General features: G+C 35.9%; 1 long non-coding RNA gene across 4 annotated transcripts; it reads right to left on the bottom strand.

Annotated features, from left to right (window-relative positions):
* Positions 1-2,580: 2,580 nt before the first annotated feature.
* LOC121068654 lies at positions 2,581-6,663 on the bottom strand. 4 transcript variants are annotated; one of them, XR_005819013.1, is made up of 4 exons: positions 6,541-6,663; positions 5,912-6,006; positions 5,307-5,429; positions 2,581-4,467 (listed from the first exon to the last, which is right to left on the bottom strand). It is a non-coding gene; the product is annotated as an uncharacterized LOC121068654 (long non-coding RNA). The 4 variants fall into 4 exon arrangements; XR_005819012.1 differs by having other exon boundaries at positions 5,912-6,009; positions 6,541-6,662; XR_005819010.1 differs by having other exon boundaries at positions 6,537-6,650.
* Between the last annotated feature and the right edge of the window lie 349 nt (positions 6,664-7,012).

Here is a 7,012-nt window from a genome sequence, read left to right as displayed (position 1 = left end):
AAAGTTGTCTTACTTCTAGTGGAGTTTCCTCCTGTGAGTATGACTGAGGCTGTCCAACATTCATCACCAGAAAAATGGGTAAGATATATCAGCAAAAAAATGTCCTTTTACTCAAATAAAACCCTATTAGTGTTCATAGATTGTCTCTGAAGACCTTGTAAGTCTTTAAATGTTATCACTGGAAATTATTCATTGTATATGCACTTGAAAGAATCTTCAATCTGGAGAACAAATGGTATGCTGTGACTGTGTGATATTTGAAATTAAACAGCTGTTCAGTTCTGATTAAACATATTGGTCAAGGAATACTGTTCTTGCACAAAACCATATGAATATAGATTCTCACCTTCACCTCTTTCTGTCTTCCCAAGACAGAGGCATACAAAGTACCTTCAGTCACTCACCATTGCACATAGTGTGTCCCAGAATCTGGGGATGTAGGGATGCAATTTCACAGCATCAAGAGCTTTAGCTTTAATGTTTTAGCATAACCATACTAGTGAGCAAACCACTTGTTGACATTACATTTAAGAGTGTCATTGTGCCCCATAACTGGTTCTTTCCCATAGTTCTCTATGCAACATCAAGGTTCATTAATCTTTCCTGGATGCTAAGGTGCCATTAGGAAGCTATGTTCTATAGAAAGGCTAGTAGAAAAAAATCCTCTTGAGCAAGGCTTCTTGTTCCCACTCAAACACAATAAAAAGTCAGACCTGACATGAAATATGTCATAAGGGAATCACAAAAGTACAAAAAAAAAAAAAAAAAAAAAAAAGCTTTTTTTCCCTCTTACTGAGAGGAAGGTTCAGAAAGATATTCCCCCTTCATACTTTTTCTTTTCATAAAAATAATATTTTTTTTTTGTCTTATAGAAACAATGTTTATTTACTAATGATGATTCACCAAAAATAACCTTTTTCTATCTTGTTTTTATCAGATTACCTTAAGAAGACTTCTAGCAATGGCAATTCCTTTAAAAGAGCTTAGCACTTAATTAGAGGGCTAAAAAATATTTCATGCTGTCCCAATATTGTGTCATTTCTGCAGCAAGGTGCAAGGTTAAAACCTGCAGTCAGGGCAAATTAGATTAGAAATATTGGCCTGTCAATCAGGAAAGAAAAGTAACCCAGAAACAGTCATCACTGAGTTTTTACAACTTTTCATACACCCCAATCTAATCAAACAAGTGCCACCAAGATAGTCTCACCTATTAGAAAGTGTAAGGCCAAAGAGATTATGGGTAAAAGCTTATTTGCAGAAGATAAGCACCTACTTTCTAATTCTTATTGTCTGCAACAATTTATTTCCTACTTCCTATGCTCCAATTACAAAGGCCCATGTAGAGGATTAATTGTTGCCACATCTCTTCCTTCTCTTTGCTTTCTGTAATGCTGCCAACCCGGGTCTTTACATGTTACCAACTCTTTCTCCCAGTCTTGGCTTTACAGCCTTTGCCAGACCACTTGCTAAGAAGTCCTTGAAATACTGTCTGTCTTCTCAGCTTACATTGACAGTCCCTGTGGGTTTCCAAATCTCTTTAAATTCTGTTTCTTTCCTATCTGGCTTCCACCCAGCACCACTAACCCCCACAGCCAACCTCATCCAAAGTGTCACCCAGGGTCTTGCTTTGACCCCTAATAGGAAGTAAATCCTAGGAATTACAGCCCCAGCTCTTCCCGGCACTTCCAACCAAGACACCTGCACAGTATATCAGATTCCCATGCCAAAGAGCACATCTAAGCCAGCACACCATAAATATGGGTGCCACCTTTGCAGTCCCAGACACCAGCATCACCTCCTTCAGAGTTTCCTTCATCCAGGGCTGAAGAATGCATGTCTGGTTTTGTCTGACAGCACAGACTTTTGCAGTCCTCCTTTTTTTTTTTTTTTTTTCTTTTCTGAAGAAGACTGAATTTTTATTTATTTATTTATTTATTTAGTGGGAAAATACATTAATTTTCCAGCAATATAAAAACACTTTCAATGTCAGTGATAACCTTTCCTTAGCTTTTACTGTTATTAATATTCTGGTATAATAAGGTCATACATCTTCCCCAAAGCATTTTTCATATGGCACGACTTTGTTATTCTTTCTTAAGCTCCATCACCAGATTAATCAATCCATCTTTCCCTTTTCCCCCTTTGTCTTCTGTCTAGACATGGATTATTATGATTTAAGAGTTTTGTCAGTGGACGGATAGGTAGTTATAAATGTGAATTGTGTAGGTAAAAAAAATATTTACAAATACCAGTTCAAACATATTCGTTCAATAAGACATAAAATAGCTTCAAATCACAGTAATATTGTGATTTTGAGCATAATCATAGTAGTAATGAGAATCACTCACCTTTCTATACAACATTAATGTCCACATTAATGCAAAAATGTTCAGTCCCATTTTAAAGGTCCCACCTTGAATGACTCCACCAACAGCCATGGACTTTTGTCCATAAAGGATTTGCTCTGTACTTATTACCCTCATAGTCTGTCATCTAAATACAATTTTGACAACACAAACAAAGATTATGACTAGGTGTAAATTAAGAGGAGGAACAAATTTTGCAGCACTCTTACAAATCTATTCATTATTTTATTGACTCAACTCATGCACCACTTTGTGGATCACATAGCTATTCCAGATGCTTTAGTTTCTAATTACGTTAAAAGGTTCACAGCATGTTAGACAGTTAATGAGCCTTTGACTTGATATCTTGGAATTAAGAACGTTAAGAACTGAAAGGGATTATAAAATTGTAGAAAGTTTGGGAATTTAGGATAATCACATTTTGGAATGCCATCTTCTGTGTGAAGTGCAAAAATACGTTTGCTGCTTTCAGAGAATAGTACAGACAGTCATTAAAAAAAATAGAAGAAAAAAAAAAGCAGTGAAGGCTTGGGTCAGGCTTTTATCCAAAAGCAAGTGGAAAGTTAGAGAAAAATAAAGAAGAGAATTCAGAGCTTCTTCTGTTGATTAAAAACCATCATCCAAACATGTTGACAAAGCTGGAGTTTATGAACAAACTTTGATGGATATTCAAGGGGATACATAATATGTTAATTTTGAGATGATTCATAGCTACCCAGTCTTCTCTACAGGACAGATATTGCCTGTCATCAGACGCAAGATTTCCTCCTGTTCTCATCTAGCTATCAAGGAGCAAAATTGAAACTAGTTATTCCTTATGGCTTCCCAATATTTTGACAGAGCAAAGGACAAAAAATGCTTGTTTTAAACAACTTATAGCAATACAGAAAGGAATTCTAGAATGACTTCTACAGAGACTGTGCTGTGTCATCTCAGTTTCTCTGTGTTACCAGTAGCATTCACATACTTTCTGGTTTGAGACTACAAGAGCACTTAAGTTGAAACACAAACATTTTCTTTCAATGAGAAATTCATGTCCCACTTCCAGTGAAGTTACCGAATTCATGGCTTTTAAAAAACACCTCTGATTGCGCCTTGACTCACATCCCTGATTTTAAAACACTCACTGCAGCCTATCCTGTTCATTTCTGGGATCGAGTATCAACCAGCCCAGTAAGGATAGAAGAGAACAAATGAAACTACAGCATATTTCAAGAGAAAGTGAATTTCTGGAAGGGCTATAGTGTCTCAGGGCCTCTGGCAAGCCATTGGTGGGCCATCAAAACAGAACCAAAAGATAGTTGGAAGGTAATATTTAATTATTGGGCAGGTTTTAATGAGCTATTGGAATGGAAATGTAATTTAACAGCTTTTCTTATAAAACCATCTAGCACCTACATTGCTGTGAGAGAGATTAAAGTTTTATAAGAGTGGGGGGAGGTGGTGGAAGAAGAAGACTGATCTATTCCAGTTTTAATATTATTGATCGTCAGTGGTTTGACCCTTTAAAAACAACACGTCAATGAAAATTTTATATGGAAACCTGTATGTTAGGTTCCAGGAAAATTAGATAATAATTTCACAATTGCTTATTTATAAATTACTGCAATAAACTGTGACTTAAAGCAAACAGGTTTCATCAGTCCTCGGGTGAGAATATTTCCTCACCAAGACACAGTTTTCATTACTGACAGTTCTTTTAGAATCCATTATCAAATTTGTAAATAAGCTTATTTGATCCCATTAAAAAGGTGGATCTTGAAGAGTTTCTCTCTAAGAAGCTCTGCCTAGACAAATCTAAAAAAAAAAATGGATTGAAAAGACTGACTGCCCTCCAGTTTTTCTCATATTTTTGTTCTTTAATATTAAAATACTTGCTGTTTTACAGTATGAACCTCTATTTTTTCATATAGGATTAATTCATACTTCACCCCTTGAATTAGTCAACCAATCAGCTTTACAGCTTCATAGCTCTTTCTGCAACCTTGACATAGCCTTACATTTTCCATAATTCCTGTTTGTCTACACATGGGACAAGAAAGAAATTATGTAGCATGGATGCTGATAGGAACACTGAGAATTTCTTCTTTTCAACAACTATCTGAAAAAAAAAAAATTTTGGTGAAATTAGGTAATTCAAATACTGAGACACAGTTTTCTATCTTTGAAAAGCTTTAGGCACTGGTGGGCCAGGTTCTCTCTCTTTTTAAACCTTTGTTGAGCTGTAGAAAAGGAGTAAGGATGCAGCACATATTTGAACAGATTTATAAAGCAGTGTTTCAAAAAACTTCAGTGGCAAATAAAGAAAAAAGACAGGAAATTCAGGTAACTTAAATATCATTAGCACTCCTTTGACTTCTCTGTAGCTCACATTAGGGCAAACCTTGTGCTTTGGTATCAGCAAGGTCTCAAGCTCATGTTTATGTTAGTCTTAGGCATTATAACCCAACAGACTTCATTAAAGTTACAATAGCTTACACTGGAATGCAACAAATCCACTGTGTCAGAGAGAAGATTCTTTACGTGTGCTTTTCTGTGTACAGCAAAAGTACAGGAATCAAAGCATTAATCTAATGAGTAGGAAGATCTCCAAAAACATTCCTGATCCTGTTTCCTTTTCGTAAGATACAAAGAACCAAGCAAATGGGATCACAGCTGTTTAAAATCAAAGAACACATTCTCTGAAGCAGGCAACCTAATTGGCAATTATATTACAGTAATGATTATCATAATTTAAAAAGTATTTAAAAATTCAGACTTTCTTTAAATAAGAATCATTACATGCAATATCTATTCTGAATAAATGTAGTTTCTGAGAGATGAAAACCAAATCACCCCGCAAAGCAGCTTTGGTGTCAGTAATCAGGATGTATAGACAGTGCTGTCATGCCATGGAAACTGTGTTTTTAAATATAGAAATAGTGCATCTGTAGGACTTACTTTAAAGTAGATCTGTGTTTTCAGTCAGTGGCATCTGCCAGGTTGTGGATGATACTAGAACATGGCAATATGGTTAAGTTTGTGAGTTTGTAATTAAGTTACAGGAGCAAAGAATGTGCTTCCCTGCCAGAAAAGGAGGAGAGAATGAAAGGGTGAAAAGACTTACTCAGTGAAGAGAAATTCAGCAAAACAAACCTGGAGCAACATCCATATTCAGAATCTGGGTGGTGGGAAGAACTATGGTTAATGTTCACGGTAGCTTTTCATTTGGACTTAATTATTCTAGTTTTATATGCTTCAGTTGGTCACCTTAAAAGTTGTACATCTTCTAGCTGACCATAAGAATAAATGTCTTTCAACCTTGTTATTATCAGGCCAAATATTATATTTCTTCTTTGCAAATTCTGAATGTGTTTAAATTCTCTCATCTTATATTGGAGCTAGTGATTTGGCACAGATGATCTAGACACTAGTTTATAGTATTGTTTCATTGCAAAAAGAGAACAGAAGATGTAGCCCAAAAGGATTTAGTAATAGTTTATGCTCTTTTTTTATTTTTTTTCCCATGTTCACTTTATATTTTCCCTTTTTCTTTCTTCCCTTACCTCCATCCTTCCTGTTTTTAATCAGTGCTCCACACACCCCAGTTCTCTTCCCAGAAAGAAGCAGGAGCTTTTCTTGAATCTTCCACACGAGGTTTCTGCTTAAAAAAAAAAAAAAAAAAAAAAAAAATTTAGGTCCCTAAATGCTCACGGCTATTTCCCCCATTGTACTATTACTTAAATGGTTGTCAAATATTTGTTTGTTTGTTTTTTTGGTTTTTTGTTTGTTTCAGAAGCAAGACTTTTCAGTTTCTCTGCTAAAAAAGGTCCAAAAGAAAGCTCTTCACTTCTGTAAAAATACAGGCAGAAGAAAAGTTCACATGCCAGTCATACCACCCAGGACTTGCCTGATAGGCAAGAGCAGCAGCACCAGAACACCAATCTATTTGTTCTATGTCAACTCCAGTATGGAAATACTGCCAAGTTTTGGTAAGTTTGTAAGATTTTTCAGAGACATAGCCATTGTAGAGGGTAGGATTGTTTAACCCTGGTTAAAGGTTCCTGTGGAGCTTAAGTTTCATATAACTTCACTTTCTAATATTAGAGTTTTTAATTTGCAGTATTCTTCTGAGACATTTCTCACTGAAGGAATGAAAACAGCATTGGTAACTTCATCTCTCTGACTTACCCACCAGTGATGAGGGGTAAAATGTAGTCTTCTAACTCATTCACTTTCTGTGGTCTAGTATTCAGCCACGATGTCTTGGCTTGTGCCTACTGCAACTGGGACTTCCAGATGGTCTCTTATCCAAGTACAGGACAAGCCCAGGAATGCTTAGCCTCCAAGATAATTTGCATGAGATGCAACGTAATTGGAATTGCCTTTACTCTAGCTCCATCTTCAGTAGAGTTCAAACCATCTGACACAGAGTGTCAGTTCCTTGATGTACAATAAGCTAAACTGAAATGTTAAAATAGTTTGCTTACTCTACATTGTATTTACTGGAGCAGGCAGTACAAATTTCAATGTTTCTTTGAACACTGGCAATTTACATTAATCAATGGTCTTCTTGACTTTTAAAATACATGTGCAAACCATTTGAAAGCTAATTGCACAGCTATATGCAGACATTGGACCTAACTAATAATAATGGGAAGGGAGAG

This window comes from Cygnus olor, chromosome 3, assembly GCF_009769625.2.
Source record: "Cygnus olor isolate bCygOlo1 chromosome 3, bCygOlo1.pri.v2, whole genome shotgun sequence".
NCBI lineage: Eukaryota > Metazoa > Chordata > Aves > Anseriformes > Anatidae > Cygnus > Cygnus olor.
The sequence above is the reverse complement of the archived record's forward strand: the minus strand, read 5'-3'. Positions and strand labels throughout refer to the sequence as shown.